The sequence below is a fragment of the Sarcophilus harrisii genome, chromosome 4, assembly GCF_902635505.1.
Source record: "Sarcophilus harrisii chromosome 4, mSarHar1.11, whole genome shotgun sequence".
Lineage (NCBI taxonomy): Eukaryota > Metazoa > Chordata > Mammalia > Dasyuromorphia > Dasyuridae > Sarcophilus > Sarcophilus harrisii.
The window spans coordinates 45,573,929-45,598,977 of NC_045429.1; positions in this window are offsets into that span (position 1 = coordinate 45,573,929).

Here is a 25,049-nt window from a genome sequence, read left to right on the forward strand (position 1 = left end):
ACGGTAACATCAACATTTTGCAATGATCAAGTAAGATAGACTTTTCTTCTCATTAATTCAATGGTCCAAGACTGTTCCAAAATTTGAGATGGAAATTGCCATAATATCCAGATAAAGAGTTATGGAGCCAAAATTTAGATTAAAGAATACTATTTTCTCTTTGTAAAAATAACTTTTTGTTTTTCCTTTCTCATGACTTTCCCCTTTTATTTTGATTTTTCACAACATGACTAATCTTTAACATGTTTAACATGATTGTACATGTATAGCCTATATCATATTGATTGTGATTTTGGGGAGGGGGAAGAGAAGGGAAGAAGGGAGGGGAAGTTTTGGAACTCATACTCTTTCAAAAATGGATTTTGGATATACTTTAACATATTTAACAGGTATGAGACTACCTGCCATCTAGGGGAGGTGTTGAGGGGGAAGGAAGGGAAAAGTTGAAACAGAAGGTGTTGCAAGGGTCAGTGTTGAAAAATTACCCATGCATATGTTTTGTAAACAAAAAGCTATAATAATAAAAAAAATCACTGGGTAAGGAGGATATAGATTTAGAAACTGATAGGATATGAAAACAAAAAAAGTGAATAAAAATTAGAAATAAAACATGGAAAAAAATGAATGTTGGAAACTTTTTTACATGTATTTGGAAAATAATACTATTAAGTATACAAAAATAAAAAAAAATATATACAGTATACCATATAATGTAATTTATAGTTAAATATACATACACACATATATATATATATGCATATATATATATATATATATATATGTATATATGTGTGAAAAGAATTCTTTTTGGGCTTGTATTTAATCTATACTTTTTTAAGACTTTGGTTATAGTTATTTTGACAGATGTTTTGAGTTTACCTTTTGATCTTTTTTTTTCACCATAGTAGCTTTTTTGTTCATTTTCCAGACTATTTCTTGACTTTAAACTTTATGTTGCCCACTATTCCCTTGGTGAGTGCAGGGACTGTCCTATGATGTAGATATTTCTCCCCCCCCCCCCCCCCCCGCCTTTTTTTTTTTCAAATCTACTTCTGAGGGTTCTAAGCTTGGTGTGATCTAGGGAGAAGTGGGGTCATTCCTTTCCGAGTCTTGACTCTATTCCTTATCCAGGAAAGGCCAGGATCCCTTTCAGTTGCAAATGATTTTGCTCTTCAAAACCCTTGCCCTTTTGGGATTCAAAGCAATACTTCTCCTAAGAGTCCCCTTTCCTTGAGTCTGCAAATTATACAGCTCCTCAGGGCTCCTTTTCTTTTGCAACTATGAGGACCACTCCTCTTAGTGTTAGGAATATGACCTGAAAGTGGGTAGGAGCAATGGAACTGTCAAAAGTGCCCTATCCTATACTGAGTACTGAAGTGTAATTTCTTTCTGTCCTCTGTATTTTGTTTCTGATAATCTATCAGATATTACTGTTTGTGACTTGAGAACTCCTGAATCAGTTGCTGTTGCCACTGCTTAAGTCAACAGTTGGAGCTACAAGTCTGGCCTCCAGGTTAGCCCCTACCTGATGTCATAAGCCTCTTCTGATCTCCTATGTTGCCTTGTGATGGAAAATATGTGTTACCTAACCTTTTGTTGACTCTGCTGCTTCAGAATTCTATTCGAGGTTTTATTTTAGAATTTTTGGGGGGAGAATGTTAGGAGATTTTGTTTGCTTTCTTTGCTCTGCAACCTTGACTCCTCTCCTTGCTTTTCCATGCACAAGGCACTTTTTGCCCCAAATTTTCATTGTCACTGGTTGCTCTCCATCTCTAGATTGTTCTCCTTCCTTGTCTTCTCTTCTGCCTTCCCTGGCTTCTATATTTTACCAGCAATCTTTTTGGTACCGACTAGTTCTAGTCTCTTCTCTCTGTGATCATCTTCAGTTTATTTTTTATATATCTTGTTTGTATGATTGTTTGAATTTTGTCTCCAATACAGTTTGAATTTTGCCTCCAATACTAAATAGAGAAGTTCTTTAAGTAGATGTACTAATTTTGCCTTTTCCCCCTCAACATTTAGCCTAGTGCCTGGAGAATAGGAGGCATTTGATAAAAGTTTGTTCACTTGACTTCATGAATTCTTAGAAGCTGTAAATGACAACCAAGTCAAGAGAACATGCATCGATAGCTAGGATTTTTGCAACCAGGATAATTGCAACAAAAACCATCTTGGACAAAGGATGGAGAATTTACTCTCAAACTGGATGCAATAAAACAGTTCTTGTTGAGGAAGCAGATGAGTGGGATAGAAGAGAGTCTTTCCCTTGTTGTATTAGAGGGAGTTTCAAGCTTTAAGTAATTATTCTTGCCTATTAGAGCCCACATGCTATTTTTCTTTGCCAATGTGAATATTGGCTCCAAATAACATGAATATTTCTAAATTCAGTATTCTTGGCTAAGGGTTGAATTGACCTCCTTTACTTAACAAACCAGAAAAATACATTTTGGAATATATACGGTATGGGTTATAGAATTATGAATTATTGGGTTAGATGTAGTGGCATTAATTTATCACAATACTTTTAGAAAGGACCAACTTTAAACTATCTCATTCAGACAAAATCAATATTATTTTAAATATTTTAATATTCCTTATTAAATATATACATATAATTTATTATATTTAATCTCTTTTTATAAGGAGATAATTCTGACATTCAAATATTTTGGAGTTTTCATTGTCAAAATACACTTTTCTATCTCTCTCATTAAATCTCTCAAGTTGTTTCAATATTTAACATTCATAAGCATAAATATTGTTTAAAAACCAGTGAATAAGTAAGTGAAAAAGATTATTTTTCTTCAAGATAACTTTATTTTGCAATTATTAAAATAATTAAATTATAGATTTAGAATAAGAAGAAAACTTAGAGGCCCAAGGCCATACACGTAATAAGTTTAAGATGTCATTTTATGTGACAATTTCTTTGTGGAAACAAAATTTTAATGTACATAGAAATTAAAAATTTTAAAAAAAGGTTATGAAAGGGAAATAAAAACCATCCACCCAAATTGTTAGAATGAAATGAATGAAAATTCCAGAAAATATCATATTATTCAAGCAGCTACTGAATCAAGACATATTTCTGAATACTTCATTATTACATTAAATGAAAAAATGGCTGAAGGACTCCTCCCCCCTTTGATTTGCAATATATAATTCATATACATTTCACTCTGTCAGACCCTGAAATTTTATAATCAGATCTTAAGAGCTCCCCACAGCAATTCATTAGCTCATCAAAATGAAGCCTAGCGACAATAAGACAACTTCTATATATCAAAGACTGAATTTAAAATTTTGGCAACCACATTTCAGTGAGCCTAAGGATCCAATTCAAACTGAATATTATTCAATACATCAAACACTTATTGAATTCCTAGTGTTTTGTTTCAGTAACTAAAGAATAAGTATTCAATTCTGACCCTTAAGGACCATATATTCTACTATATGTATATCCCCATCTTTGCCATCAATGAAAAAACAATGATTATATTAACCACTCAGTACATATCTACTATGTAGTGTTGTTATTACTTAAAAGTGAATTCATATCCTTCCTGCCATAAACAGAAGATAGTTGATTGAACTTCTTAAAATCAGCAACCAGATAAATTTTAAAAATGTTTTCAATGGACAATGCATTTTTTTTCTTTCTATCAGTATCTATTTAAAAAGAAAAGAAAAAAAAATGAGATCCACTATTATAAAATATGCATAATGAGGCAGAACTAAGATGGCAAAGAGAAGCTAGGATATTGCTGGAGGACTCCCCAGTTTCTCTTGGAAACAACATTAAATCAAATCTCTAATTGGATTCTGAAGAGGCAAAACAGAGAAAGACAGGATGAAACAATTTTCTAGTTTAGGACACATTTTTGTAAAAAGGGAGCCCAGTCCAGCATAACTGTGTCAGGGTCAGTCAGTAGGAAGCTCTTAGCTACGGTACAGATCAGCAACTGAGGTCCCCCAATCCTGATACAGCAGGCTACTGGCAATGAAGGGTGGCTATGAGACCTTGGCACAGGAGACATGACTTGTCTGGCTCACCCCAGCACAAGGAGCAAGGCACAAATATCTGATGCTTGAGTGAGAAAAGTCAGTGACCAGGCCCCTGGCCTCCAGTGTGAGAAGCTTGGGAGACTTTTTCCTATGCATCAGGAGCAGCACTCAACTTTAAAAATGAACAAAAATCCAGACAGAACCGTAACCACAGAAAGCTGGTAGGACAACAGGGAAGATTAAAAATAGAGGACAACAATGTCAAAATGTCTACCTATGAAGCCTCAATAGAAGTATAAACTGGTTCAAAGCCCAAAAAGTCCTCTTGGAAGAATTCAAAAATAATTTTAAAAATCAAGTAAGAGAGGTAGAAGAAAAATTGGGAAACAAAATGAAAGTTATGCAAAACAATTATAAAAGTATCAAGATGGAAAAAGCAGAAAAATTGATTGAAGAAAATGCCCTAAAAATATATAATTAGTCAAAAGGGGAAAAAAGTACACTGAAGAAAACCAAACCTTTTACACTAAAATTGGTCAAATGGAAAAGGAGGTAGAGAGTTTACAAAAGAAAATAATTCCTTAAAAAATAATTGTTCAAAAGGAAGCTAATGATTCTGAGACATCAATAATCAGTCAAAGAAAACGAAAAGAATGGGAAAAATAGAAGGAAATGTAAAATATCTTATTAAAAAAACAACTAACCTAAAAATTAGGTCCAGGAGAGGTCATTTACAAATTATTGGGCTATCTGAAGATAGATATTCATTCATCAAAATAAAAAAAAAACATAATTATAAAACAAACAAAAACCAAATATGCATAGTGAGGTGAAATCTTTTCTTATGTTGGTCATGTCCAAAAATGTGTCTCATTCTGTATCTCAAATCCATCAGAAAATTCTTTGCATTGATAAGTATTCTTAATATGCAAACTCTAAGGACAGGGACTATCTTTACTATACTTTGATGCACAGTTCCTGGCACATAATAAGCACTCAACAATTGGTTATTGAATAACTTTTATGAAGAATGAAATATGTAGAATAATAAGGAGAATTTCTACAATAAATTCTCTTTCAACAGGTAAATAGTTTTTTTCCCTGTTTTTGACATCCATATCCTCTTTTGTAAAATGAAAGTAGGGGAGTGTCTAGATGAATTTGATTCAATATTCAAATATTAGGATACTCTAATGAAACTATAGTTACTTATTAGATTCTTTCTAATTTAGAATCTAGGACTCTTTCACTGTGATTTAATTGTCATTGATAGTCATTCAGCTGTTGCAGATCGTATTCTATCTATTACTACATTTTGAGAATATAATTCATGTCCTCTGTCCCACATATTTATCCTGAGTCACTCAGTATGTTGGAAGCCTTTTTTACTTTCCCCTAACTTTTTATGGATACCAGTAGGCCACATGGGCTATCCATGAAGTATAGCTGCTAATAATGGAATACTATACTATGCAAAGTATTAAAAATAACCATCATCAAGAGGATAAGGTAGAAATTTATGATGGATGTTTGAAAGATGCAACATTTAACAAAGGAGGAATTTCAATGGAGAAGTACAATAAATGGTGCATCTTAGAAATGTATGAGTAATAAAAGATAGGCTAGTTAAATGGTGAGACTTTTTCACATTGATAAGGAATTTGATTTACTCTTAAAATCCAACTCATAAGAATGAAGGGATAAGATTGGAATGCCCCACTCCAATAAACAAATTCCTTTCTGTGTCTATTCAATGATGAAACATTAGCTTTTATTTCTCTTGAATGTACTCTAACAGTATGAGTCCTAAGGATTACTCTACTTGAGCTGATAAAACTAGAGAAGTTTGCTCTGTATCTTGTGGACGTTGGGCTTGGAGGACTTGCTATTGCTATTAGACTTCTTACTTCAGTATGACAGTCCTTTTGTTCAATTCCCCGTCTCACTCCCTAGAGACAGAAGCAATTCCAAACCTCTCTTTTACTCTTCAAGTCTTTTGAACTTCCTACTCCTCATTCTCATAGCATATCAGTCAATTAATAACAAAAGCACATGGCATGCACCTATTAAAAATCAGTTGCTATGTTAGGCTCTGGAATCACTTTAATGTGAAAATTGAAATAATTCATTCCTGTGGTCTCTGTTCTCAAATTTTTCTAATCTCAAAACTTATTAACATCATCTTCCATTCTCTCCTGACTTTGTTGTCTCTGGCTATAGCACTTGATATTATCCTTTCTTGCTCTATTCAGCTGATTGCACCTTGAAAAATTCTCCCTCCCTTGAATCTGCAACCTTTCCTTGTCTACTTGCTCCTTCCCTTTGTCTTCAAACATTCTTGTCTCCCAAAAAATCAAACCAAACCAAAACAAAATGAAACAACCTTTCAAACAACCCTTTCTCCTTTACTCAGTTAAAATCTCTGAAAAAAACCTGTCTGTGCTTACTGGTACCTCTGCTTCTTTTGCTGGCTCTTCAGGTATTTGCAATATGACTTCCTATCTCATACAATCTACTGACATTTTTCTCTCTAAAGCTATCAGGGCTATCTTACTAGACAAATCTGATAGCATTTTCTTTCTTTTCTTTTTTTTTTTTAATCATCTCCTGCATTTGAAATTACTGAATACGCCACTAATATATTTATATATATTAATTCATGAACATATATACATATATTCATACTTATAACAGCTAATTCATAATAATAGCTAATATTTATAAAGTGTTTACTATGTATCAGACAATGTACTGAAAATGATTATCTCATTTTATTCTCACAACAACCTTGTATGAGGGTGAGGGAAGATGCTGTCAGGATCCCTATTATATAGACAAATAAACTGAGACAAAGAGAGGTTAAGTACTTAAGTGACTTGCTCATACTCACATAATTAGTAAGTGTATGTAACCAAATTTGAACTTGGATTTTCCTGACACATTGTGCCACCATTACAATAAGATATTTAAATTTGAAAATACACAAAGACATTTAGACCAATCAGAACCACACTATAAATATACACACACTACAAATATAAAGGCAAATTATATCAAGTAGTAAAGTATAAGATGTTTGGGAAGAAAGGTGTGAGTGATTGATTACAGATCATCTGCACTCCCATGATAAGGAAGTCTTACATCACCATTGGTTTATTGGACATTTCAATACCCTATTTTGCAGAAGCATCTAAAATGCCATATCTCCAAAAGTGAATTCATTATTTTTCTTTCCATCTCCCTTTTTTCTACACTTTCATATTTCAGATGAAGGTATCACTGTCCTCTAGTCAAATAGGTATTTTTTTTAACATCAACATTATCTTGGATTCTTTGTTCTCTTTTGCTTTATATATTTAAAATCATTGCACAGCTTGTCATTAATATCTTCATATCCTTTCTTACATTTGACCCCCATTTTCTCTCCATTCAGACTCTCCATTCACACAGATTCCACCTAATTCAAGTCCTTATCACCTTTTCCTTAGCTTATTACAATGGGATTCTAATTGATCTTTTTGCCTCAAGTATCTCACCACTACATTCTCTCTTATGCTTGGCTTTCAGAGTAATTTTCCTTAAGAACATATCTGATCATGTGACTCTTCTACTTAATTAACTCCCATGGTTTCCTTTTGCCTTTGGTATAATATATAAACTCTTCTGTTTAGCTTTTAAATTCTTACACAAGTTGGCCCTTGCATCTCTTTCTAGCATCATTACACATTATATCTCGACCCCCTCACTTTGTAATGTAGCTAATCCTGTGTTCTTGCTAACACTTAAACACATTAGATCTTCGGTCTTCATGCCTTTGGCCATCCTACATGCTTGGAAAGCACTCCCTCCTTTCTTCTACCCAAGAAAAGGCTATTAAGATGGAGCTCAGGCACTATACTCTGGGAATTCTTTCTTGATTCTCTTTCAACCATTCATATCTTCTTTCCCAAACTTATCTTGTATTTAGCTACTTGTTATATTTTGCCTTTATATGTACTGGTCATTCTAAATGTCTTTTGTGTACTTTCAAAGCTTTAATGTTTTTACAACTTTAAAATAGCCTTTAACAAGCTATTAATAATTTAGAATTTGCTTGAGGACTTTCAGGACTCCCTGCATTTATGTAATCACTTGTTCCTTTCCTAATTAGTGCAAGGATTTTTTTCCCCATTGCCTTGTAACCTTAGTGCCTAGTCCAGTGTCTGGCAGAATGTAGGCATTTAATACATACTTATTGATTGATTAATTGATTGAGGAATAGGGCTACCTCAGGTAACATAAGTGAGAAGCAGGATCTGGAACATATGATGTGCCTTCCCTAATGTTCTCCACCCTAGAACATAAAATGTTAAGATCCACCCAGTCTTACCCACAAATCTAGCCAACAATCTGCTACATGGGTATGGACAGTGCACACCCTTGAGAAGGGCAGCATCCCTGCAGAATCTAATAGCATTGTAATGGAGATTTTCTTGATTCCTTCAGCATATTGCTGACTGGGCAAATCCCTAATTGTTAACCCTGCAGGCAAGCTGTACTTCCTTGCTCTTTACTAGATATAGATATATATGTTCATCTAATCTGTAATTGAATGCTTCCCCCAGGACTTAAAAACAGGTTAAGGGTAAATGTCATCTAAATAACCATGGACAGAAGGGCACTCTTTGGTCCTGTCTATGTTATATGGTAGAGGAAGCCAAACTGTGGATTCTATCCAGGGGCCTTCACAGGTCACCTTCTGACATTGCAAATTAAGAGTAGACCAGCAAACTTGGACACCTCTTTTTTTCCTTTTTCTTCCTAATGAAGCATCAGAGTCTTTGGCCCTCATTTCTAAACTTGTGCAGCACCAAAGCCTCTTAGTGGAACAGATATTAGTAATAATGAGAGGGGAAAGCTCCCAGTCTTTTCTCCTACTCAAACTATTTATGATGACATCATAAGCAGCCAGAATCCACATACATTAAAGAAAAATGTATATTAGTGAGACAATAGGATTCAATTCAAACGCAAAAAAAAAAAAAAAATCCCTATCCTCATTTAACCAAATTGCCTTTTAGATCTACAAGTGATCATGAGTGGCTGAATTACTTGAACATTGTGTCAGGAATGCATTAAGGCTACATTCTCTCCTCATTTCTTTTTCTCCTTATTGATTTCATTATGAACAATGCCATCAATAGTCATGATGGAGGAATTGAGCAGTGGAATAAGTCAAAACTTTCAACTTTGCAGATAATGCAGCTTTTATTATTTGGTCATTAGATTCAGAGGCAGGAATTAACATACCATCAACTCTATCCCTTTTATCTTCAGAATGAGAGATTGTCAGAGGCAGGCTGGGTAAATGGAATACCCAAATCAAACCCACTGTGGGCTTCTGGTTTTCTTGTGTGTCTGACATATGAAAAGAGTTTCTAGATTTAAAACTGAAAAAAAAAAGTCATCTTGTCTACTCTCCCATATTTTACAAAAAAAGAAAACTGAAGCCCAAAGCCGCCAAGAAAACACACAGAGAACATAACAGAACTAAGATTGAAATCCAGGTCTTTTGTTCCCAGGCCTAGAATCCTTTCCATAATGTTGTTTATATAACATAAGGGAATTTTGTTATTATATTACATTTATATTTAATCATATTATATTGTTTTCCTATTCCTGAAGAATAAATCCTTAAGTATCATTTTCTATTTTTATAGCATTAGGGTCATTGTCAAAGAAGGTAGCCACAATAAGCAGCAGTGGGCTATCAGTGGACTGAGCCTGAGCCTGAGGTCAGTTGTCCTGAAGTAAAACTGTAATTCTGCCAACTTATTACCTATGGGACTTTGAACAAATCACTTCATTTTTCTGGCTCTTGGTTTCCTCTTATATAAAATTAAGGGCTTGACCTATCTGAGTCTTGTTAGATTCGTTTGATCTTTAAATCTTTGATCCTATAATCATGGAGCTGCAAGTCAAATTAGCTTTTCAGTTTTTCAGAAATATGGTTCCTTCTTCTTCTGTTACCTTTCTGCCATTCTCTTTGACTAGAATGTTCTCTTTCCTCTATTCACAATTCATTCAGTTTCTAAGGGCCAATTTAAATCTCACTCTAAACCCAACCTCACTGACCCAGCCCTTTTTTGTGAATTGTGATACCATATATTTGCTGGCACTTACTACCTTTATGATTAGATAGAAAGTGGAGATTGTAATAATTATGATACCTATCTTAAATGGTAGCTATGAAACAAATAAACTCAAATTAATTTTAAATTTTAAATGCTTTACAGTGAAATCAAAGAAAGAGGAAAAGGACAGATATGTACAAAAATATTTATAACAACATTTTTTGGTGACCATGAATTGGAAACTGAGAGTATTCCATCAATTGGAGAATGAATGAAGAAGTTATGGGACATGAATGTGATGGAATGCATTTTCACTGCAAAAAATGATGACGGGGATGATTTCTCTGAAATCTGGGAAGATTTATGTGAACAAAGTGAACAAAGCAGAACCAAGAAGACAATTTATACAATAATATTGTAAAGATAATCAACTTTGAAAGAATTAGTAACTCTAATAAATGTAAACAATTACAATTTTAAAGGACTCATGAGGAAATATACATTCTGCTTCCAGATCGAGAGTTAATGAACTTAAAGTCCTGATTATTTTTTTTTCCCTTTTTCTTTTTTGGATTAAGGGCAGATCCAACTACCAAAAATAGATCAGTATTTCTAAATTCTGAATCCCTGTTTATCCAAATAAAAGGAAGAGAAACATATATTTCCCTCCTCTTGGCAGCAACACACTGATAATAATTTTCTAGTGACAAGGCTAATCCCTAGTCCAAGGGGTTTAACTGACATTTGATAGCTAAAATACAGAAGATTTTTAATGAAAAAATGAGGAGATTATAATTTAAAACACTGCAGAAACAGCACTTTTTGAATAGTGGAGAGATGTGGTTACTGTAGTATAGTAGGATTATTACTTGTGAAGGATGATTGGGAGATTATTATCTGAGTCTAGGTGAAAATGATAAAGGTGTGAACCAGGTGGGTTGTGATGGAGTGCAAATGGAGGACAGATTGTGAGATATCAAGATAGAACCGATAGGACTTGTCAAATGATTGGATGTGGGGGCTGAGGAAGATAAAGGAGCTAAAGGTTATTCTGAATTTATCAGGCTGCTAAATTGGAGGATAGTGGAACTATGGAATAGCAGCAGTAGACAAATTCCTAGATATTTAAGGTTTGTAAATCCCTTCACATATATTATTATTTTTTGATCCTCATGGCATTGGGGATAGGTCATAGATGTGTGATTATTCTTATAACACAGATGAGGGTGCAAGAGGGTCAGGGAGATTAAGATAATTGTTAAATTATATAAATAGTAAGGTGAGATTTGCTACCAAATGTTACTGACTTTTAGTCAAATACTTTGCTACACAATGGATTCTCTAAAAAATACTTAAGTGAGAAGAAGGGCACATGTTTGGACAAAGATCATTTCACTTTAAAACATGGAGAGTATGAGTTACTTATAGACTCTCTAGATGGAAGAACTAAATAAGAAGTTGAAAGTAATCGACTTGGTTCTCAGGGATCAAAAGTAAAACTTTGTATAGCATCTGTATTGATAACGACTGACGATAGGGGAGTAGAACTATCTAAAGAAAGAGCAGAGGGAAAGAAAAACAAGAGATCCTTCAACTAGGTGCACAAATTTAGGAAGAAATGAGACAGCGAAGGAAGTCAAGAATTGGGAGTAGACCCATGAGTGGGCAAAAGCCAAAAGAAAAGAAAAGACTATATATAAAGAAGAGAGTAATTTCCTGAACAGGAAAATGAGGCTCAAAATTTCTGAGTGATTATTCTAAGCCCAAAAGTTTGTACATGACAGAGCCAGAATTTGAATTCAAATTCACATATTTATTCCCCATTGTTTCTTTTTCATCTCTAGTAGGAATAGAGGAGGAGAGAGAGAGAAAGAAAGGAAAAGAGGAAGAGACAAAGAAATAAAGACATAGAGATAGATGCAGAGACTTAGAAAGACAGAGATATAAACAAAAAAAATAGAGAGAGAGAAAAAAAGTCAAAGACAGAGATGAAGAGAAAGACATGGATATAAAGAAATATAAAGAGGGAGAGGAGAGGGGGAGAGCACATTATAAGAAAAGAGCTCCTATTTAGATTAAGGAGACACTAGATTTTATTTCCACTCTGATATTTACCAGCTGTTGTAACTAGCACAGATATTTCCCTTAGTTGAGTCCCAGTTACCTCATCTACAAAATGGGGATAATTATCATTCTGCCTCTGTCACAGGGCTTTTTAAGGATCAATTGAGATAAGGTATATAAAATTCCTTGTAAAACCTTAAAGGGCTACATAAACGTAAGGGAATATTCTGAAAGTTATTTTGATAATATAATGGCACCATGAACAATGTGAGAATTCCCTTCATGGCTACAAATCACCTGCTGTGATTTCAATTCTAATATGATCTTTTCCCATGTTCTTCCATATATACTTTATTATTTTCCTATGGATCTCTTAACACTTCATGGATGGTAATACAATATATAAAAAATAAAGTGACAAGGTTAGGCCTTAAATTTAGGAAAACCTGAATTCGAGTCCTACTTCTGATATCATTTGATTGTTACATAAGTCATTTAATCTCTTAATGCCCTCAAAAGACAATGTAGTATAAATTGCACAACAAATACCAAACTGCATTGTTATAGATTGTTTCTTCTCTCAAAGCTCCCGGGGCCTATTAAATCATAGGTCTAATTAAAAATATACTACACAGGGGCTTTGTTTTTTCCTTATTTTATTTAAATATGTTTGATGAGATCATGTCTATAGTATTTTCTGAACAAGTTTTTGTTATTAACATAAAACAACTCACATCCACAATAGAGCTTTACATATCCCTTTGAACTTGAAGGAACTTTGTGCTTTCTTCTGACACTGGAGGGTTCTAGTTTCATGATAATATGTCATCATTGTTAGAATGTCAGTATTCTTCAAATTGGCTTTGATGTCATCAAGTACCTTGGAATTGTTTTCAGGTGAAAGAGTGATAAAACTCCTTTTTTTTGCTCTTTTTGCTGAGACAATTGGGGTTAAGTGATTTGCCCAGGATTGTAGAGCTAGGAAGTGTTACATGTCTGATGCCAGATTTGAACTCAGGTCTCCTGACTTCAGAGCAGATGCTCTAGCCACTGCACCACTTAGCTGCTCCCTACAACACCCTTTCAAACTGATATAACCCCTTTGCCTCTACTAATTAAATTTGGAGTTTTTTTCAATGCCTATCTAAGTACTCTCAATACTCAATATTGAGTATATAGAACAAAGAAGCAGCATAAACAAAACATCACAGAAAGAAAATGCAAAATTCTGACAAGGGAAGAGAAAGAAAGAAAAAAACCTTGCACATTAGGTTAACAGTGGCTTTGAAAAATTTATTGTGAAAAAGTTAAGTAATGGTAAAAAACAAAAGCATCTGTAGAATAATGATGTAATTTTTATTTGTTGTTTTAAAAGGCACTGTGTTCTCCAGTGATTTAATTAAAAACATAAATGTCTTTATGTCAAGCTAAATACCAATCTAATAAAACCAGAATGAAAATGATCTTTGAATTCTATTTTTCCTCTTTTCTATTTTTAAAGTATGTATGAATGTATGTACGTGTGTGTGCATGCACACACATGGGCATATTTGGCTTAATTTTAAAAGTTAGTGATAAAAGCAGTAGTAAAAGCAAGGGTTATTTGAGATGAAAGGAAAACTATTATGGGAAATATAGTTTCTAAGTGTTTAAATTTTTTTAAATGATATGTTTACTATGTGCACTTGTTTTGAGTATCTTGCCTGATTTGTTATGCTCTGCCAACTCCACAGAGCAGATTATATTATGTACATTGACTTTGAAAATATATAATCCTTCCTTCTTTGCTACAGTACTTGAACACCGTACTGACCATCCAGTTAAAACCTGTCTGAGACATTACATTCTTATTTTGGCTCATTTGATGATCTCAGAAACTAGAAGGAACATTAATGGCTCTCTTTGCTCCATTTGATTCCTCCTATGGTAATCTCCATTTGACAATGTCCAAAACACTCTAAAGTATTTTCTTTTATTATTAGCTTTGATGAATATATCAGCCCATCTCCAAGTATTATTAAGATTCTATTACTTGATCCTAAATAAAGTATGAGATTGGATCTTACCTGCTTAATGGCATGGTACTAGGCATTGTGAATACCTCATTCCTTTCTTCTCATTTATATTTGTGTATCCTACTAAAGAGAAAGCTCACAGAGTTCAGGCCTGAAGAAATAGAAAGAAATGTTAGATTTGGCTTTCAATTCTGGTCATACAGGTAATATTAGTGTGATTGTGGTCAAACTATTCAACATATGTAGGTCCCACTTTTTTATCTGTAAAATAAGATTATTGGATTAGATGACAACTATTCTTCTTACTCTTAACTATTCAGGACTCTTCACACTTTGAAGTCCTTTATGGATAATCTGGACTCAACATCAGGTAGGAGATTTAAGGAGGTTCCTTTGAATCTATCCTATATGATAGGATCATCATTTCTCAATAGCCTAATCCAGTTATTTTCTCTCTAACTGGATGTATCATAATGAATGTCAGGATGTCAAAGCCTATTCAATGAGGTTATCTTGATTTCTGGCTTGTCAATGATTTTCTTATTTTCTTTAGAAACCTAAAAACTCTAAGCTATCATTTCCAAAGAACATGCCTTCTGCAACATGGGAAGATTAATCACCTCCATTATAACAATAACTTCTAGGCTGAATTGTCCCAATTAGTGGATGCATGGGTAAAACTTTATTTCACTCCACTATTTGTAGCTGGCCCCACATGATGTTTCATAGATCATCTATGATAGGTCAGGCTACCAAAGTGTACCCATTGCATCATCTATACAATTGCTTCATGTGTGTTATCTTTTATAGTTACTCTTTCCACTTTTTTTGTTCCTTCAACAAGAACCAAATTCATGATACTTTTGTTATTTGGAATGATGTGACAGACCAAACTAAACCAAAACTCCATCTATTAAACTAAAAGTTTTTTGAAGACAAAGTATTCCTAATTTTTGTATTGGTATTCACAATGTCTAATACTATGTTCCATATGTAGCCAATAAATGCTTTCCGATTGATTGATTTGTTGATAGACAATAAATATTTAAGAAAAATATTTAAATAATTGGTGCTATTAGGTTGGGGTAGAATTATGGAATTTCAGATTGAGATGGACCAGCAAGTCTGATCCATCCCTGGGAAAAGAATATATATTATACTGCACAATAAACTAGAAGAAACTTCTCATTAATGAATAAGTCAATGGTTTCTATAAAACACCTTACAAGTGGTCATTGTCTTTTCTTGAATATCTCCTTTGAGGGAAAAGCTATGATTCTCTAAGACATCTCAGCTTATTTTGTAATAGGACTAATTAAATGTATCCCCCTTCCCTGTTTACCCCATTCTCCAACCTTCCACCCCAACTCCCACCAATTACAGCACTAAATTTCTTCTTTGTAACTTTAACATTAACATGCAAGCATAAAAAGTTTAGTACATTTCATCATAATTTTCTTTAAATATTTGGTCCTTGTCACAGTCTTCTAATTCTCTTCATCAAGCTAAATGCACCTGCTTCTTTCAACTAGGTCTCATGTGGTATGGACTAAATACTCTTCACTTTCATAGTTGTAGAATTGAGATACCCAGAATGTACCAGGATACTGCATATGTGGTCTGAGTAGGGAGAATGAAGTAGGTGATTCCCACCTACTTATTCCTTGAAGTTATAGTCAAATTTTTGTAAAAGACCTTACGTCTTTAGTCACTTATGCTTTGTCAAGTCAAGGTGGTCTTACCTAAACATTAAGCATCTTTTCTTTCTTGGTAAATATAACAATGAGTTGCTGAATGTGTTAGCTTGAACTTTTATCATCCATTTATATGGAAATCTCCTTTCCTAATATTATTTTTTTTGGAATATGTTATATCCCATAATTATTCATTGCATGCATATATCCTGTCTCTGTAGACTTCATATTCCTTACTTTATAAGCATTAGTGCAATAAGGTCTGTTCCTTATATACTATGCCAGCCTTTTCTGGCATAGTCAAGCATAGAACAAATAACCTTATGCTAGTTTCTGTAATTGTGTTTTTGTATAATTCCAGACCATAGAGAACAAATTCTATAAGAACTTTATGCAAAAGCACAGGGAGCTCTGACTCCTTAATTCTTTCCCTGTAGAAATGGGTTCCGTCAACGCTCATTTCAGTTGGCGGCAAGAAAATGGGCACAGATGGCTGTGGCAAACGGCACACTGCCACTGGGAAACCGTATACAGGTATCTGGGTATAGATGCCATTTGGTATTCCATAATAGTCTTGGAAATTAATGTTAAATCAGGCTTCAAAATCATAATAAAGAGAAGCTCATCTATTATTCATTTCTTTATTCTGAGGGTTAACATTCAGAGCATAAAACCCAATATATGCTAGAAGAATGCAAAAGAAATATGATTCACAATGAATGCATCAAACATGCTTAAGAATTACTAGCAGGACCTCAGTTCTTACTGGGGGGGGGTGCAAATAACAACTTCTTCAACACCTGGAGACTGTTGGAACCCCATGGACTAGGCGTCTACCATTAAAGAGAAGATGAGGTTAAATAATCTAAGACAAGTTGTTTTTTCTTTCTTTCCATGCAGTGTATAGTTGAATTTTTGAAGGTAATTAGTTGGTCATATGGCAGAAGTAGTAAATATTTTATACTAGCTCATAGTAACAGGTAGCAAGAATATCTAATTTGTATACATCATCAAAAAAAAAAAAGAGCAATTATCTTCCATACTTACAGATAGATGGTTGCCTCCAGGGTTCACAGGTAATCAGAAGTTTTTCTTTCTTGAATACTTCAGCACATATTTTTGTTTCCATGTAAAGTAACTGCCACTTTTGAATAAATTTTGGTACTCTCTGTGCATGTGTCTGTATGTGTGTGCATTTGTATGATGGACAAGCTTGAGGGTGATTCCTTTAAGTTATGCATTCTATTCAGTATCATATTCAGGAAAACTCTACAAATTAGTAAAAAGTCCCTAAGCTAAAAAGGATGCAAATATAATCTGTTTCTAAAATGGAGGATAATTATGAAAATTAAAGAAATGATGAAAGGAGATATCTGTATAAGGATAGATTTGTACAGACATGCTGTTTTTTTTTTAAATCTATTGTTCCTTATATCAATAACCAGTTTATTTAATAAGCTTATGATACTATCCTATGTGTTATGCATTATCACCCTATTTTAAATATATGTATCTGTGCAGACATTATATATACATATATATGTAATGTGTATCTTTTTATAAATTTTTATACATGCACATATACCGATGTATGTATTTGTGTTCCTTTCATAAATTAATTGTTTTGACCTCACAGATAAAAACTGAAAGTTCCATGAGGGCATACCCTGCATACTATCTAAAAACCATTTTAGGATCCAATATGTTGCCATATCCTAAAGATATAGCATAAATTTTTATTAACAATAATACTTCTATATGTCCTATACTGAATAAAGCATAATGTTAGTTTGCATAGAAGAAATAATGCTAAGGAGCTTATTAAAAGTACAAATATCTCTGTGTAACTAAATGCCTATGAAATGAGACCTATCCTCTTGTTGTAGCTGCTATTGAACACATGATGATTCCAGTAGATGGTCAACCATAAGTAAAATGTTCACGTTTTTATAATAAGATACATCCTTCTGCTTTGACTCACATACTGAAGATGTTCTGACAATTTCAAAGGTAAATAAATCTAATCTTGTAATTTTTCAGTGCTTTACTAGGTTAGTCAGTGTAGTGCAAGTTGCTGTCTATAGGTTCAAAGGTTTATAGACATAGAATTTAGTCTGATTCCTTTATTTTTTTCAGATTAAAAAAAAAAACAAAACAAAACATGATATAAAGATATGACCATGATCACACTGATAGTAAGAGGCTGGGCTTTGAAGTCAAATTCTGTAACTTCAAATCTATCACTTACTGCTCTACTAGACTGCCCTTTTAACTTAATAACTGTTTTTGAGAGTTTTTGTAGCCAAAGAATCCATATATCACCATGTGGTCAACCTGATGATGAACCTTTTCTAAATTATCTAGATCAATTGTTGTGCCACAGAAATGAAGTCTATCACTAAGCTTGTATTGAAGACCTTTCTACCTTGGTATAAAAAGAATCTGCTGATCCTGTATTCCATTATCATAGACTATCAAAATACTAGGTTATACCTATGCAGAATGAGCAATGAAAAGAGCACATTAGTTGAAATCATTTGTTTTACATGATCATATGCCTATAATTCATTATCTATAGTCTTCCAAATGTTTCTATAATTTCACATTCCTCTACTTTTTTTCCTGTTGAAAAATCTCTGAGAAGGACAACAAAATGGGAAAATTGTTTGGGCTGGAAGATAATAGGATGAATTTCTTCTAGGAAATTGTCAAGTTCCTTTAAGTATTCCAAGTTCCTCTCAGGATATTATCTTTAATACACATATTTTGTCAATGTTCCTGTATGGTTCTACTCCATGAAACAAAACAGGTTCTGAAGATCTGAAAATGAATAACACAGATAAAACAATAGAATAGTCCATGGTGAGTGGAAGCAGGGTGTCACATACAGCTAAAAAATCTTTAAAAATACAAGCAATAGTTAAAATCAAGGCAATCCATGACAAAATGAAATTTCTGATAGATTGAGTAGCAAACATGAGATATGAGATGTGGCCCATTAAAGTGCATCACTGCTTCCTTATGATTTTGGAAAAAGGGAAGATGAACTCCAGCAAATTAGTTTCCAAGTCTGAATTTAGAGTGCACATGTAGCTTCCATTTTCGGGAAACAACATCAATAATAGCTACTTAAAAGTGAAGCTATTACTTTTAAAATCTTTACAAATCTACCCTTCCTCAAGAGTTTATCTTGAGTAGAATATCTATAGATTTTTTTTTTTTGAGGTAAAATGTCTGCTTTGAATGCAGAAGCAAGGCTGATTAACCTAATTTTCTTTCATAAAAATACATTTGTAGACCACAGTAATGCTATAAATATAGTTTACTTGTACTTTAAAATAAGTTTTTATTGATTTTTTAAAAAAAGAATTAATATTGCTATATTTTTTCTAGTTTTCCTCCTCCTTTTTACTCTAAGAACATGACATCATATAACAATATTTCTAAAGATAAAGTAAGAGTCATAAATCAACATGGTGAATTAAGATTTCTATATAGTCTGAAAATATGTGCAATGTCCTACTCCTACAAAGGCACAGATTGAGATTGTCTTCTCATATTTTTTTCAAGACATGTTTGTTTATTCTTCACAATTCTACAACATTCACTTTTAATTTTTTTGGTGACTGCTTTCTCTTTACATTACTATAATCATTGTGTATGTTGACCTAGAAAGCAATTGAGGAAGTATCTCCTTCACTCTTGTGAAAAGATGGAGCTATATAAACTGATTGGCAAAACATTTAGGTGACTTTAGAACTTTTTGAATGTCTATGCTTGGAAACATTTAACATTATTTATTGTTTCAATAAATAAAATTACTTCTTGCTATAGGGTCTCTTGTGAAGTTATCCAGGGATCTAGGTTGGTCATAGACTATTCAGCATTTTTTTTTGGTCATTGGCTTGGATAAAAGCTCAAATGACTTTCTTTTTAAATTTGTAAATGACACAAAGCTGGAGTGATAATTTATACACTAAATGAGAGGATCTAGGAAAATGTCAACATGCTAGGACACTGGAGAAAACCTAATAAAAGGAAATTTATAAGCATAAAAGCTAAATCATCATGGATTAAATAAGTAAAATTTGCAAATACAAGATGGGAGAGGCATAACTAAATAGTCTTTTTCTGAAAAAAAGATTTTAATAAAATGGGAGATTTTAATAAAATGGAAAATTAACTTGAATCAACAATAAGATATGTAAAAAGTCCTAATGTTAAAATTATGCTATAATCAGATCAGCATAATCAGATCTAGGGAGTAAAGAATCCCATTTTCTTCTGGCTTAGCCAAACCAAATTTTAAGCACTATCTTCAACTCCAGGAAACCCAATTTATGAAGGAAATTTATGAGCTAGAGAGAACCCCATTGAAAATGATGAGGATTGTGAAGAGCTTTGAGATGATGTTCTGTGGAAACCAAATGAAGAAACTGGCAATGTTTAGCCTGAAGAAGGAGAGCCTCTAAGGCATCCTGTATTTTTCTTCAAAGATTTCTTTCTCCACAAATGTTTCTTGATTATACTGTTTACTCTACCCTAATTTAAGCCATCATTTCCTTTGACCTGGAATATTGAAGTACCTTTTAAGTTAGTCTCCCTTCCCCAAATCTCTCCCCTTTCCAATCCATCTGTCATAGAGCTTCCAAAGTGATTTTCTAAAAATTCAAATTTATGAAATACCCCTTATTACTTTCATGATCAAACAAAAAGATCAAATGGAATTTAAAGACATTTCAACTTCATCTAATGATTATTTTTGTTCTTCCAGTTTTTTTAGTAATCATTGTTTTCCATGTCCTCTAATATTTAAATACATTGGCATATTTGCTGTTCCATGACTCGCCATCTCCCATCTCTATGCCTTTTCAATGACCTTCCATTAACCTTGGTGGTAGCTTCTTCAGTTTGCCTGTTAGGCAAACTGACTTCCTTTGAGATCTCTCAAGTTTCACCTTCTATAAGAGGTTTCCCTTATGCTATGCAGGGGTTCCCATCTAAAACTACCTTTTTACTAACTTTGAATATCTTGTATGTACTCATAATTGTATTTTCTGTCTTCTCTTCTGGATTTTTCAAAAATGAATAGAACCAGCTACACCCAGCGAAAGAACTCTGGGAAATGATGAACCACTACATAGCATTTCCAATCCCTCTGTTTTTGTCTGCTTGCATTTTGATTTCTTATTGGGAAGTCATTTCTTATTTTAGGAGTTGAATTAGATGGCCTTTGAGTAGCCATTTTACATGAGAATTCTATGATTTGCTATAACATCTTGGAAATTTGTTCTCCCATTCTGCCTCTCTTTTATCATGTGGAATCATATCACTCCTGCACAAATTTTGCTTCTCTCATTTCATGATCCATGAACTTATTTCAGATGACCATGGTAGTATTTGTCTCAGATGTGAAAGAAAATGTTAATTCCTACATTACAGAACTATAGAGAAGAAAATTTCCACCTCACTCTTTTATATTATTCTTTAGATTTAATCATAGTCATTGACCTACTGTGGACAGCATCCTGGACTTGAAGTCAGGAATTGACCTGACAGCAGATTCAGCCTCACATGTTTAATAGCTTTGCAACCTTTCACAAGTTAATCTGTTTTACTCTCACTTTTTTTTTTTACTGTAAAATGAGTTATTAATTACAACTACTTTCCAAGATTGTTGTTGCAGATAAAATGAAATAATATTTTTAAAACATTCAGTTCAGAGTCTGGGATATACTAAGTATGGTTTTGGTGGTTGTTCACCCTTCATTCTTGAAGAGAATCAATGCTTTGACTTACAAGTAAACTGGGTTTAAGTCTGGAACAGCTGTGCAAAGTCATTAGCCACATAGAATCATTAGAGCCAAATGGTACGATGTAGGTTAAGATGAGTAGTGATGGATGGCCTAGTGGTAATTATATTATTGTTATTGTTATTTAGTCATTTTTCAGTCATATTCAACTTTTTGAACGTCATTTTTTCCTCTTTTGCAAAGATACTGGAGTGGTTTACCTTTTTTTTCTCCAGTTTACTTTGCAGATGATGAACTGAGGCAAACAGAGCTGAGTAATTTGCAGATGGTAAGTGCTGGAGGATAGATTTGAACTCAAAAAGATAAGTCTTTCTGGTGCTCTATCCATTGTACCACCTAGCTGTCATGTACTATATAGATTTTAGCTGTTACTGATATTAATAATTATCATTTCTGATATTTGTACATGCACATTTAATAAAGTTTCTTAATATTACTGGTGTCCCAAACCTTCCTGATGACAATCTGAGAAAGCCTTCTCAAAGTAATATTTTTAAGCACATTAAATAAAACAGCATTACAAAGAATATCAATTATATTGAAGTTGATCTATGAAACTTTTTTTAAAGAAGGTCACAGACACCAAGTTAAGAATTCCTTACATAAAGGGATTTTAAACCTTATTTAACAGATTTATGTAATCACCTTCTTTCATCTCCATGGCTATGTATTTCACAGAACACACAATCTACTATACCAACAATCACACAACTTCTCTTCAGGCAGTTCATGGTATGTGCTCTTTCTTAAATCTTTACTTGTCTTTCACTGATATAATGGGGTAATGGACTCAGTTTAAATAAAGAATGGGATCCAGGAAAGTGTGGAAAAAATCTGTCTTTGTCCAGTCTAACCATAGGTTCATTGACTACCAAGTGGTCCATTGAGAGATGTCAGAGTATCTGTCAATTGGATGGGGAAAAATACATTTTTATTTCAATATAATTGCTTTCCCTCCTAATTCCTTAATAAGGAATTAAGATAATTCCTTATCTTAAGATAAGATTTTTATCTTATGTAAAACTGTTTTCTGAAAAGTCTATAGGATTTGGCATACTGTCAAAGGTGTTGATGATGAAAAAAAGGTTGAGATGCTATTTAATTCCTGAGATCTTTGAGTATGTCTGGTGATTTGAGCAGATGTCACTGCTGCAAACCCTGCAAACCAGGACTTTCTCTTCATGACTTCAGAACTTTAGAAGAAGTTCAAGGACTTGTCGGAGGATGGGAATAAACCACAAAAGCCAAGAGTCATTCTGTTTAAAAGGTATACTTTGCAATGTCCTCTTACTCATGCATAAAGGCAAGCTCCTCTGGGTGCAATCCTGTTTCTGATTCTTCCTGGTTCTCTTTTTGCTTTATTCAGCTCTTGTGAATCTCCACTAGTGATTGGGTCCTGTTTCTCACATTCCATTCATAGGGTCATAGATTTAGAGGGGTAAGATGTCCTGCTACCTCATTTTACAGAGACAGGAATAGAAAATGTAAGGGATATGATCAAGACCACATAAGTTATTGTTCACTTGTTTCAATTATGTCTGGGGCTGATTCTATTTTTCTTGGGGGTGATTTGCCATTTCCTTTTTTAGCTCAATTTACAGATGAGGAAACAGAGGTCAACAAGGCTAAGTGACTTGTCCAAGATCATACAGATAGAAAGTATCTGAGGCCAGATTTGAACTCAGGAAGATAAGTCTGTCTGACTCCAAACCTGGCACTCTATACACTATGGTACCTCCTAATTGGCCTTGTCACATTGCGGATAATGTCTAAAATAGGATTTGAACTCAGGTCTCCTTATCTGCATATGTAGTACTATATCCACTACATGTTTGAATTCTGTCTGTTCCACTTACATCTATCTTATTTCCATGATTCCAACAAATTCTTCATTTTTAGTTCCATACTTGTCATTTCTCAATTCAGATGCCTGGACTGCCTCTTCTATTTTATTGGTCTATTTCCCATTTTCTAATTATTCTTTTCCAACTTCCATTTGCCTGCCCAGGACTTTGCGTAGAGGTTATCAGTTTCCCTCTAGGTCAAACTCTTCCACTGACATCACCACTTGAGGGTTTAAAGTGACTTTTTTAGGAAATTCATGTCAACCTGACCCTCTGAGCTTTGGAATTTATTTAGAATTTCACATCCTAAACTTGGGGATAAAGAAAATGTAGTGCATAGTTACATTTATTTCATAGGGTACATATTCAAATAAAGACACAGACCTATGCATTTTTAAGTATTTGCTCACCAGCATTAGAATCTCAGATCACATATTCAAAGGAACCCATTACTTTTGAATTATGACTTAAAAGTTTTTTTTTTTCAGGTTTTTTTTAATGTTGAGGAAATGAGTTACCAAGGGAAAAAAAATCCTCATATTAATAGAACATTAAGGACAAGCTTTTTAAATACACACATCAGAAAATTCTAAATTATGTTTCCCTGAGTAACTGTAACTAACCACATTTTACAAAAATAAGGCAGTAAAGTTAATAGGATATGCCATTATGTGAAATGAACACGAGAGCAGATTTATGATGATTTATAGTAAACATCACTAGATTTCCTGAATCTAATGTATTTAAACTCTCACCTTGAACTTAGAACAAATATTTGCTGTTCTATGGCAATTTTCTCTGTGAAGTGAAATCTGGTTTATTTTATTCTGCTATCACCTCAAAGGTCAGACTTAGGTTTCTGGAATGCTATTTAACATTATCATACATTTAGACTGGAAAGAATCTTAGAGATCATCTTATTCAAACTCCTCATTCACTATACAAAGAAGAAAAAAATGCATTTACAGAGTGCTTACAATGTGTCAATCACTTTACAAATAGTCTCATTTGTAGATCCCCATCTTATTATGGAGGAAACTAAGGCAGAAGTTAAATGATTTGCTAAGGATAACACAACTAGAAAGTATCTAAGGTTGGATTGGAGCTCAGGCGTTCTTGACTCCACTGAATCACCCTGCTATCAGAGAAAGAAGAGGTAGTCAAGTGCTTTACCTAGGGAATCATTGACAGAAACCAGCATTAAAACCCAGAATCTCTCTCTTTCATTCCACTGTTATTTCTATTGTTCTACATTGCTTCTCCAAATATTCATTTATTCATTCGCTAACAATCACTTGGGGGAAAATGACAACCTTAATGCAACTTTTGAATCAGGAGCAGCACTGAAGCTGTGGATTAACATTTTGGAACATTCTTATGAACTTGGAAAGCATGTAGATGGTGTGAGCCATCAACCAACATGATTTATCAAATCATGTGAAGTACTGAGGATGCAGATATGAAATAATTTGAAAATTCTTGCCCTCCAGAAGCTTATATG